Source organism: Leopardus geoffroyi, chromosome B4, assembly GCF_018350155.1.
Source record: "Leopardus geoffroyi isolate Oge1 chromosome B4, O.geoffroyi_Oge1_pat1.0, whole genome shotgun sequence".
Taxonomy (NCBI): Eukaryota; Metazoa; Chordata; class Mammalia; order Carnivora; family Felidae; genus Leopardus; species Leopardus geoffroyi.
In genome coordinates, this window is record NC_059341.1 from 94,371,418 (window position 1) to 94,384,399 (window position 12,982).

A 12,982-nucleotide genomic window follows, 5' to 3' on the forward strand; every position below is an offset into this window, starting at 1 on the left:
CATGGATGACTGGATAAATTAACAGCTCAGGAAGCCCAGTTGGAGCTGGGGTCACCCTTGATCCAGAGACTAGATGCAACTGTTTTCCAGTATTATGGAGAAGTCAGCTAGTCTACCATTTGGGTAGGACTTGCAAAGGATCTGATTTTCTAGATGGCTAATCTAGAGTAGATGGACCCTCTTGGAGTATTGCTATGTGAGAACGCAGAAATCCAAACCCAGTATCTGGCTTTGAGTTAGACTCTTCCAACATTATGGAGAGATGGGATTTCATTCGTTTACACATTTGTCTCCATGCATGGTACTAATGTTTTGAAATGATACCTGGGAATGTAGATGTTTGGTTCCATTTTATTTCTTCCTGAACAGGTAAATGGGGGGGTGGGAGGGTGGGTTGGGGATTTCAATTTCTAAATCAAGGATTCTTCTGATTGCTCAGAGACCCTTTTTTAATTAAAAAAAGGAAAGGAAAAATTTGAAGATGTGTCGAGTTGGGATAAATTCTTTTTTCTTCTTTTTTGATTTCAACACTAGTCACGACTGTAAGAGAAGCAGTGAGGCTGGTCTCATTAATCACTAACCAGCAACCCCAACAAGATCGGAGGAAATTCCTCTGCCTTTCTCCTCTGACAAGGCTACCTTCTCTGGTCTTCCCATTCTATTCCCAGGTCAGAGGCTGATGAATCTGTTCCCCTTCTTTTAAATGTTTTTATTTTTAAGCTGTTAATTATAAGAAGTTTTACAAAATTGAGTTTTAAGAACTAGCCATCATTCCCAACCACCATCATCTCCCTATGAGCCTTTCTAGTCTTTTTTTTTTTTTTTTTTTTCATATAGAGACAGGAAACTTGTTTTTAAATCCCACAAGTGAAAACCTCTAGAGGCCTCATACTATAAAAAGCTGAGAACTTCCCTTTTTGGTCCCTTGGGAGAATAGTCAAACATAATCAGATCATCCTTTTGAAGAGTTCAGCAATCATAGTAACCAAGTTGAGTATTACCTTAAAATGCAAACAAGTACTTAAAGAGATTTTTTAAATCTTATTTTAAAAGATGAAATAATTACAGCTACCACTATATATTTACTATCCATTTGAGAGTTCTCTTTCATGGTCTGTCAGGGGCATTCTCTCGTTCAGTATTGATGTTCCAGTTCTTTCTCCCCAGCTGCTTTTATTTCTTATGAGTTTCCTGTAGGTGTCAGAGAGTTGTGATTTATGATGAGGTCAATTCACATGCATTTGGCCCAGAAAAAGACAGTTGGCTGAGGGCTGGCTTAACTTTATTGACTATTTATCGTTACCATAAGAACTCATCTTTTAGTGGCAAGGAATAAGGGCAATTGACTTACTAGTTTCCTCATAAACTACTTTGGAGGACAGAACCATTTCTTTCCATCAGCCCGCTCCCTGAGATCGTGCCCTAAAAGTCTTTCTTTCATTTGAAAGTCAAGCGGGCCAGAGTCCAGACAGAAGGATGTGGAGCTCCTGACAGCAGGAGAAGCCCTGAAGTTGCCAACATGGGATGGGGTCCTTCAAGGACTCGACTTGACCAAAAACCAGGACATTTGATGGATTTGCGGGATTAACAAAGGTGGACTTCTCACTAGTAACACTGTTCTGAGATTTTTATTTTTTAATGCTTATTTATTTTTGAGAGAGAGAGAAACTGAGAGTGAGCAGGGGAGGGCCAGAGAGAGAGGGAGACACAGATCTGAAGCAGGCTCCAGGCTCCCAGCCGTCAGCACAGAGCCGGACACGGGGCTTGAACTCACAAGCCATTAGATCATGACCTGAGCTGAAGTCGGACAATCAACTGAGCCACCCAGGGGCCCCTGTTTGTGAGATTAGCGCAGTGGGTTAAGCGCCTGACTTCAGCACAGGTCATGGTCTCACGGCTCATGAGTTCGAGTCCTGCATCAGGCTGTCAATGTAGAGCCTGTTTCGAATCCTCTGTGGCCCTCTCTCTCTGCCCCTCCCCTGCTTGTGAGCACGCATACTCTCTCTCTCAAAAATAAATAAACATTAAAAAAATTTAAATCTCACAAATAAATACTTTAGTAAAGACATCAAAACCAGTATTTCAGTGCTACACCATCTGCCTCAAAACAGCATCTGGGATTTCTTAAAAGATAGGCAGTATCCCTGCAACAGCATTATGTATTGACACAGATTCTAGAATCAAATTGCAGGGTTTAGCCCCCCACTCTGCCACTTACTAGCCGTGTGGTATGGAGCAAGTTGCTTAATCTCTCTGAGTGCATCAGTTTTGTCATCCTGGTTACAGGATTAAGGGTACTCGCACTTCATGGGGCTATCTCATTTAATCCCCACAAGCTTTACAAATAGTGCCAGAAACATGGTAAGCACACATCTGCTTGAGGGCCTTGGGTGCACAGAATTGGCTCATGACAAACTATAGGTTCTAGCAGACGACGCATTAGAATAATTAAAGAAAAATTTGAAATATAAAGTGTCCATAACACATGAATGGAGACCTTGTGCCAAGAGTCAGCAGAAATGTATGTTCCAGAAGATCTGCAGATCAGATCAGCTCAGATAGACCAATACATACTTAAGTTAAAAAAAAAAAAAATTAGAAGTATGGATTCAGAAAGTAGAAGGTGCTATCTTGAGAAAACATGTCCTTCAAAATCTATTAGCAAAAAGTGTCACAAAACATTCATATCACCAGACATCCAATGAGTTTATTTTAAGTCCAAGCCCTGAATCTCACTCAGAATTCCCAGGATGAGATGCCTGAGGGTGGTGGTGAGCCTGGAAGCTGTAAACCCACATGGCCAGAGGGCAGGGCAGGAAACCAGTCACCTCAGCTAATCCTGCTGAACTGTTAATCGTCAACAAGTCTTTCACATTTTCTTACATGGCTTATTGCCAACGTGACTGAAGCCATCACACGGATTTTAACTATCTCCAGGCTAATGAGGCTGGAAACCATGTTGATTTCCACTCTCATCACTGAAAGGGCATAACCCAAGAGCTTGTAGATAAGGAATTGGTTCATTAAGGAATCAGTCAATGACATAAAACTGGTTCAAAATGCGTTCAAAATGTCAACAAAAGGCAGGGGGACTGTCCCAGATTATGACACTAAAGAGATATGATACTATAATCCAATGTGTGAGCCTTGACTGGATTCTAAGAGAACATAAATTATAAAAAGCATTCTTGGAATGATTGGAGAACTTGAAAATGGAGTATATTATTCACTGAGTATTATTTTTCTGAGTTTAATAATGGTGTGCTGTGGTTAGGCGGGAAGAATTCATTTTTAGGTGATGCATGCTCAAGTATTTAGGGATGATGTGGCAAGCTACTATTTCTAATAGTTCAGCAAAATCTACAGATAAAGCTCAGGAGAGAGACAAAGCAAATGTGGCAAAATATTAACAACTGGGGGTTCTGCATGAAGACTGTGTGAGTATTTATTTTCTGTAGGTCTGAAAAATTTCAAAATGAAAAGCTGGGGAGAGGAGAGGTTTCAAAAAGGTAAAAGTAAAAAAACAAAACAAAACAAAGCAAAACACCAAAAAACCCCATGGCCTGCTCCACTGGCTTCTGCAGCTTATAAAAGTGAGACACATAGGATCAAGAAAGGTCAGAGCCGTTCACCCAAAAGGTGAGGCCATAAGGAAGGGAATGGAGGCCTGGAGGTAAGAAATTCACAGGCTGCCTCTTCCCAGAAAAAACACAGAACAATCTTCCAAAAGGAGTTAAGAAATTACCATATAAACTATCTCGAATCAAGGCCTATTAGCTTATTACATCTCTGCAGGTAGTGAGAAAGAAAAATCATCTTGATGTCAATGTGAACGTTAACTAAAGGATATTTTCTCATTTTTACGACAACCAGAAAAAAAAGGCCACAAAAATATTTTTAAATCGTATGATTTATATGACCTTTGAGCCTTCTGATCATCAAGTCATTTAGCCGGCAAAGGCTAAGTGACTAACACAGGATAAAAATAAGGAATCAGGGGCGCCTGGGTGGCGCAGTCGGTTAAGCGTCCGACTTCAGCCAGGTCACGATCTCGCGGTCCGGGAGTTCGAGCCCCGCGTCGGGCTCTGGGCTGATGGCTCAGAGCCTGGAGCCTGTTTCCGATTCTGTGTCTCCCTCTCTCTCTGCGCCTCCCCCGTTCATGCTCTGTCTCTCTCTGTCCCAAAAATAAATAAACATTGAAAAAAAAAATTAAAAAAAAAAAAAAATAAATAAGGAATCAGTAAAGCTTGGGTGTTGGGCAGCTCAATCCTGAGTCCCATCTCTTCCTCAAGATTGGACTTTGGATCAGGGGAAAAAAGGAATGTGAATGATTGGAATTGTTCTCTTGGCCTCCATTTGATCACCATTCCCCTCCAGGCTTCAGTTAGAACACAGCAGCAAGACTCTTAAGGAAGAGGAAGGGGAGGGTTGGCAGGGACAAGGGCAGTGGCCACTGAGAAGCAGAGTCTGAGAGAAAAGGGCCTGTCACCCAGCCCAACACAGACTCGAGAGGCCCTACTTTACTCAGTGGGCCTCAGTGCAGGACCATGCATACGTTTGTGGCTTTCACGGATCCTTTCAATTTATCCTTTAACAAAACTATCACAGCGTTTATTTGTTGTCAACAAACTTGAGAAACTACATAATAATCACTCAAGTGCTTTCAAAGAAGTAGTAAATGTGAGATTTATTTATATTTGTCTTTCATTTCTCACATAGCCAAGAAGAATATGAGCATACTTTAACACTACGGTTCTGGGTGGTACCTAGAACCATAAGCTGGTGCTAACTTTTGTTTTAAGATTTTATTTTAAGTAATCTCTACACTCAATGTGGGGCTCGAACTCACGACCTCAAGATCGGGAGTCACACATTCTACAGACTGATCCCAACCAGGCATCCTAGCTGCTGCTAATTAACGTCTCTAACAAAGTAGCTTAAGTTTGCTGTCCTTGTTACAAAGTCAATACAAATATAAACATTTACTTAAAAAGAACGAGCCGGTTGCCCACTCACATCAGTGCCACAGCCCACCTTCAGAAACTGTGAACACACTTCTCAAGCTTACAAAGCAATCTGCAATGGTGTTTTCAGCAGACACTCTCACAATGGTCCCTCTGAGAGGTGTTCTAGAGTGGGCTGCCTGCATAGGAATTTCTGGGCTTTTCCAGGGTTTCACAGAGAATTTGATTATTAGGATTACAAAGGAAATAGCATATTTAAATGACGTCAATCACAGAGTCTGAGGAATAACTCAAAGATTTTAAGAAATCCTATCTGCTTAAAATACCAATATTTTACATAATTTCCTAAGTGTTTTCACACACATCATCATCTTTAATCTGCAGCAGAAACCCCATGAGGTAGGGAAGGCAGGTATTCTCATTTTATGGGTGAGGGAACAGCTCAGATGGCTTGGATCTGAACTGGTTTTTTGTTTGTTTCACTCTACGACTACTCTCTCTTCCACATGACTCTTCCAATACAAAACAGAACTTTCTGTCACCATCTTAGATGCAGTAGATATTTACCTTTCTCCAGACAAGAACTTGAGGCATCTAACTCCTACAGCCATTAGGCATCTCACTCCTAAAGCAAACGAAAGCTTCATCTTCCTCATCCCTCTCCCCACCCCACGAAAGGAAACTGTGTGTGTGTGTGGGGGGGGGGGGGGTATGTATGAATAGCGCATATGTGCTATGCAGTGTGTAGGGTTTAGGTTGGTGAGTGTGGGGTGTGTTTGGTACGGGTGTGGTTTTTGTGTTGTATATGTTGTGTGATGTATATATGTTATATGGTGTATGCGTGTTGTGTTGTATGTGTGGTGCGTGTGGTGTTTATACGAGTGGTTGGTGTATGAGTGATTGCAGTTGTATGTGTCGGCTGCATGGTGTATATGTGGTCACTGCAGTGTATGTTTTGTGTGTGGTGTATGTGAATGTGCAGTGTATATGTGATGTCGTGTGGTAGGTATTTCGTGTATGCGGTGTGTGCACTGGCATAGCATACACACCTTACAAATACACCTTAGACATACAGCACACACACAAAACATACCACAAACACACAACACACATGCACCACATACATGACACTCATACCACACGTGGAGACACAATAAACACAACAACCACATACCTCTCATATTTGACCAGCTTATAGACAACACATATACCACACAAAGATCGTCACACACAGAACATACACGATACACAGAAGACCGATATCACACACATACCATATACACCACACAGACCACAAATACACAGAACACCTATGCCACACAAAACCACAAGTACACCAGACCCTCGCCACACGTGAGACACACACATCAACTTACACCAACAGTACAGCACACACAATACATATGCACCACACACACACCACATACTGCACACACATCACACACCCAAAAAAGTGACTCTTAAGTTACTTCTCCGATACTGACATTCCATCAGACTCATCAATGAGAGATGCTCTCTGGAATATGATGTGTTTATTTTCCTTTGTGTCTGTAAGAGCTTTGAGAAACTACTTACCACTCAAAAATCAATGCTATCTGGGGTATTCACCAAAAGGAAATATACTAATTCAAAAAGATATATGCATCCCTATGTTTACCGGAGCACTATTTACAATAGTTAAGATATGGAAACAACCCAAGCATTCAGTGATAGATAAAATGCATAAAGAAGCTGTGATATACGCACACACACACACACACACACACACACACACATTACTTAGCCGTAAGAAAAAATGAGACCTTGCCATTTGTGACAACATATATGGACCTAGAGGGCATTAAGCTAAGTGAAATAAATCAGACGGAGAGAGAGAAATACCGTGTGATTTCACTTATGTGTGTAATCTAAAAAAACAAAACAGGTGAATAACCAACAAAAAGCAGAGACAGACCTGCAACTACAGAGAACTGATGGTCACCATGGTGGGGGATGGGCACAATAGGTGCAGGGAAGTGGGAGGTACAGGCTTCCAGTTATAAATCACAGGGATGAAAGGCACAGCACAGGACATACGGTCAGTGGTGTTGTAACAGCGCTGTACGGGAACAGATGGTAGCTACTCTTGTGGGGAGCATAGCATACAGACCTGCTGAATCACTACCCTGTAAGGCTGACACTAATGTCACATTGTGTGCCAACTGTACTTGAATTAAAAAAAAGTTTTAAACCCTCCCTGCATTCCCCCTCAAAAAACAAAGTCAACATTATCTGCAAAGTAGGCCTACATATACACAAAGAAGCCAGCATTTATTTTGGAAGTTGCTAAGTTTCCCAACTGTTTCTCTGGCTGTGTATACAACTGGCCAATCCTAAGTCTTTTCTAAGCTGAAGACGAGGGCTTTAGCGATGCCATCCTGGACTCGTAACTGCAGCTTTTACCCAATATACCCTAAAGGAGCAACACTGAGTGTGCAGGCTCTGAACTGCCTGCCAGAGTAGATCCAAGATTGCAGGGGCCACCTCCACGGACTTATTTAAAGGTCAGAAAATCTCCCAGGCCCAACTCATTGGCTTTATCAAACTGTGTAATTAAGCTTACATCTCAGATCAGCTCCCACCTTAAAATGTTGGTTGTGAAATGCCCATTTCTGAGAAGCATGAGGAAATGCAGCTGTTAATAAGGTACCTGAGTTTACTCACCCATTTAAGCACATCTTATCTTGATCTTTGTCAGTTTATAAAATATTTAACAATTCATGCACTGCCAATTTCACAAGGTTAGGAGGCAGCTTGGTCACCAAGCACATTGCTCACAGGCAAACCATTCTCAGGAAAGAGTGGGCCAGATGCCAGGTCCAAAGACCTAGAACCGATTTCATACATGTAAATGCAGAAGGCAAGTCAAGCCCCTCGAAAGGCAACTACATTTCCATGGGCTGTGACCCAGGAACCGTCATGGAAAGCCTAGTTATAAGGAGCCATTCCAAAGACAGTTTTTGACTATATTAGACACTTTCTCACAATGGATCACTGCAGCCGTGGCTTATCTCACATCTGCTGGGAAAATCACGGCTCTGCACTCACCATTTGCAGCACCTGGGGGCCAGCCTTAATCTTTTCTAACAGCGTGCCTCTATTCGCCTCAATTGAGTCTGAGAACTTTGTGGACAGAGACTGTATTCAAGCTGTCACCTATGTCACTTTGCCATGCTCAAATGATCGGGCTGAAAAAGATGAGACAGATTCTTAAGGGAGGACAGACAATGAGATTTGCCAGGGTTTTCTCACTGCTCAAGTCAGCAGTGCTCAGCCACAGAATTACTAACAGCGTGCTACCTCGAGACATGCTCAACCATTACTCAGCATTAGATGCCCTTTTTATTTTAGTTTTTATTTTTAGTGTATAAACTATTTAAAAAAACTTTTTTTAATGTTTATTTTTGAGAGCGAGAGCACATGCACACGCAAGCATGAACGGGGGAGGGCAGAGAGAGAGACACACACACAGAACCTGAAGCAGGTTCCAGGCTCAGAACTGTTAGAACAGAGCCTGACATGAGGCTCAAACTCATGAACCATGAGATCACGACCTAAGCCGAAGTTGGACGCCCAACTGACTGAGCCACCCAGGCGCCCCAAGGTGTATAAACTATTAACAGACAAGGCCTACAGATTTCTTTCTTCTTGGACACACCCATGGTGTGGCTATGGTGCCCTATGGTCTTGGCATGCTGGCCTCAGACATGAAATTCTCAGAAGTGGCACAGCACTCCATGGGCCCAAATCTTCTTTAGTGGGTCCAGGTCTTCATGAAGCTTGTTGTACAGACCATTGGCCAGGACCCGGCTATATCTTTCATCCTTTTGTATGTTCAAAAACCAGTCTGGGATCTTATACTGGTGTGGATTCTACATCATGGAGATCCCACATTCCATCTCATCCTCAGTGAGGTCTCCTGCCCTCCTGAGGAGATCGATATCTGCTTTCCTCAACATCACAGGAGCATATCTTCACCCCCCACCCTCAACTCAGTGATGGCAAAGGCTATTTCCTGTTCCTATGTCAACCTTCCTGTTGAGATATCCTCATCTCTCAATTCACCAATATTGGTGTGGAGTGCTCGCAAAACGTGCTGGAACTAGTCAGGGATCATGAGAGACATGGCAGCGACCCAGGCGGTGGCATGTAGGCCTCCTGTGGAAGCTAAATGCACTCTTAAAGATGGATGATGATGGACCATTCAAGCCACCCTCTCCACTTAGCACACACATAGGTAGGCATGAAATGGTGTGACAAAGGCCAGGGGGAAGTCTGGGGAGGGACAGTCTTAACCATGGCTTTTGCATTTAGGTAGAAGGGGAAGATGGGGTGGAGGATGTGGATGGTGACACAATCATACATGGATGACTTCTACCTAATGGAGATAAACTTTGGTTTGTCCTCTTCCATTAAAAGGCAGGAATATTTACAAATAAACACCTCTCATATAGGCAGGAGAGGGATTCAGACAAATCTTGTTGCAGTCATTTTATACAGTGTTTCTGCATTTTTGTGATATATCCTACGGTGTGAGTTCAGTCATTCCCAAGTAATTCTTTTGCTCCTCTCATATAGTCCTGTTGATGGCCAGAGTTAAGCAGATAAAGAGCAGACTAGACTAGGTCGGGTAGCATTGCTGTGTTTCTTACAAGCATATCTCTAGACTACCTGCAGCAGAATTATCTGGGGTTTTTGTTAAAACTGCAAATTCTTGGGGGCACTTGGGTGGCTCAGTTGGTTAAGTGTCCGACCTCTGCTCAGGTCATGATCTCACCTTCCATAAATTTAAGCTCCGCGTTGGGCTCTGTGCTGACAGCTCAGAGCTTGGAGCCTGCTTCCGATTCTGTGTCTCCCTCTCTCTCTGTCCCTCTCCAACTTGTACTCTGTCTCTCTCTTTCTCAAAAATAAATAAAAACATTAAAACAAATTTTTTTAAACCTGCAAACTCTTGGCCCTCCACCACCCACCCCCCCCCCCCACCCCCACCCCAGAATGGGAATCCAAAGTTCAGGAGTTTGCATTTTTCACAGTACCTCAGCTGACTACAATACACACCTTAAAAAAATAACCTCCTTTTTGAAATATAATGTACACATAGAAAATTGGATTGTATAAACTGAACAAAGTTGTGTAACCAGCACTCTAGAAGCACCCTTGTGCCTCCTTCCAGGCTCTGTCCCCTATTGTGGATTTGCACATACTGTCATTTATCAATGTAAATCATTCATTCTCAGGGCCATATAGTAGTTCATTGTGAGATGCAAACCAGATTGAGAACCACTGCTTTCCAGAAAGAAGCATAAACAGAACTTCTCCCTAAACTGATACACCATGTCTCATATGTGAGGGCACTCTTCTCAGGTTTTTACCACAGGGCTGACCTTTGCCAGGAACTACAGAGCTCACACAGTAAGTAAAGTCAAAGGGCCAGTCTGGGGTGCAGGTGGGCTGGAACGGCAGCTAATTTTCAGCTTACAAGAGGTTCCCAGGATGGCTGGATAACCACAGACCCTTCCTGACACAGGTTTCTCAGCTCCGCCTCACAAGAGTTCATCAGAGTATAATTCTTTCCTGATCATTGCGTTTGCCAAAATTGCCAATTTGCAGGCAGGATCAGCGTAATGGTTATGCCTACCTGGAGCCAGATTACCTGGGTCCAAATTGTGATTCTGCTTCTTGTGTGACCCTGTACTCAATTTAGCTCCTCGGAGCCCGAGTTTCCCCGTGTGTACATAAGGCTTGTAACTGTACCTTCACGGGGTTGTTAGGAATAAATGAACTAACCCGCAAAAAGCACTTGGAACGGGGTCTGGCACATAGCAAGCGATCATGTGTGTCTGACAGATGAACTGGTATAGCTCACTGGTGTAACACACAAAGTACAGGGTTGCATAGTTGTAATGCCAAAGGAAGAAAGGTACTGAGGTGGTTTTGAGTGGATTAGTCCAGACTCGTTCCCACTCCCGCTCTCTTTGAAGAATGATCTACTGAAGGCTTATTCATCTGTTACCCGTACTGTAGCCACACAATATCCCTCTTCAAGTTCTGAAGATGGAGACCTGTTTCATTAAGAAGCTGGGGGTGGGATGGAGTGGGCAGAATGTTTAAAACACGGAGGCCAATCAGGAGTCCCCTTATTTCTGTTTGACATTTGAGGAATCCTACATATAGCAGCAAATGGAGGCTCCCTAGTTTCATAAACATCATGGAAGAAGTCTTATGAAGACTCTGAAGTGTCAATAGGGATTCTAACAGTGTATTTTAGTTGCACTTTCCAATTTAAAAAATTTTTTTTATTTCAGAGGGAGGAGCAAGAATGGGGGAGAGAGACAGAAGGAGAGGGGGGAGAGAGGAGGGAGGGAGAGAGAGAGAGAATGAGACTCTTAAGCAGGCTCCTTGCTCAGTGCACAGCCTGATGTAGGGCTTGATCCCATGACCCTGGGATAATGACCTGAGCCAAAATCAAGAGTCAGACACTCAACTGACGAGCCACCCAGGTGCTCCTGCAGTTTCCAATTTTTATTTTTTATTATTAATTTATTTAATTTTTTAAAATGCTTTTTTAAATTTATTTTTGAGAGAGAGACAGAGCGAGTGGGAGAGGGGCAGAGAGAGAGAGGGGGAGACACAGAAGCTGAAGCAGGCTCCAGGCTCTGAGCTGTCAGCACAGAGCCCGACGCGGAGCTTGAACTCACGAGCGTGAGATCATGACCTGAGCTGAAGTGAGACGCTCAACCGACTCAGCCACCCAGGCGTCCCGAATTTTAAAAAATGTTTATTTTAGGTAATCTCTTCTACCTTCCCCAAATCCTAATTCTTGTAGATTCCTTAATGTTGAACCAATGCTTTCTCATATCTCAATTCTTCATATATGCATTCTTTTCAGATGTGTTAAACAGAAAACTCTTAAAAATAAACTCTCTGAAGAAACTCTTAAATCTAAAAAGGGTTAATTAACACACCTGCAAATTAGTAGTCCACTTTGAACCTCTGGTAGCCATAATAAATGGAAATAAAGTCAATCATTAGTCCAGGGTTGGGTTATTTTTAAATAGGGTATTACCCCAAAGTCATTTTTGTCCCAGATGATAGATTAGTAATCCTATTACATTACAACTAGAAATACCAAAGAATCCAATCTCTGATTCATTCTGGTGTATTTTCTGGTTCTTGTATTCCGAAGCTGTGACATCTCATGGACTGGAGAAGTTCCATTTATCTCCTGAGGTTCCGCAGCAGAACAAGGATACAAGGTGGCCCATGGTCTCATCTTTCTGCCTCTGTCCTTCCCTAGACCCATTGTGACCCACATTTACTCCACAGGCCACAGCCGTCTTTCCCATCACATTACCCTTTCTCCTCTGGACATCTACTCCCTAAGTGTCTGGTCCCTCCCTCCCTCCCCCTTTTTTTTTTTTTAGAGTTTATTTTTAAGTAATCTCTACACCCAATGTGTGGCTCGAACTCACAACCCTGAGATCAAGGGCCATGCTCCACTGACTGAGCCAGCCAAGTGCCCCCGAAATATCTTTTCAAAATCCTCATGTTTCTTTCTGCTTACAAAAATCATACATGCTTTTAAAAAATTTTTTTTGAGGGGTGTCTGGGTGGTCAGTTAAACGTCCAGCTCTCATGAGATCGAGCCCCATGTTGGGCTCTGCACTGAGCGTGGAGCCTGCTTGGAATTGTCTACCACTCTCTGCCCCTCCCCTGCTTGTGTGCACACACACATGCTCACTCTCAAAATAAACATTTAAAAAAATAAATGTGTATTTGAACATTCACAGAAATATATACACTGTACGTAGGATGTGAAATCTATCCACACACACTCCATTCACAAGAATAGATTCCAGATGGATTCAGGTGCTGAACATAAAACTAAAACTATAAAAATATTGAAAAAAAGTATAACTAAATTTATGGCCTTAGGGTAAAGGCAGGCTGTTTTAAATAAGACATAAAACATAAAAGCA

General features: G+C 42.6%; 1 protein-coding gene and 1 pseudogene across 3 annotated transcripts in view; both read right to left on the bottom strand.

Moving 5' to 3' along the window:
* The window catches only part of CPM (carboxypeptidase M), an 82,429-nt gene that overhangs the window by 45,468 nt on the left and 23,979 nt on the right, over positions 1-12,982 (bottom strand). The window lies entirely within an intron of this gene.
* Positions 8,528-9,803, bottom strand: LOC123591366 (annotated as a pseudogene).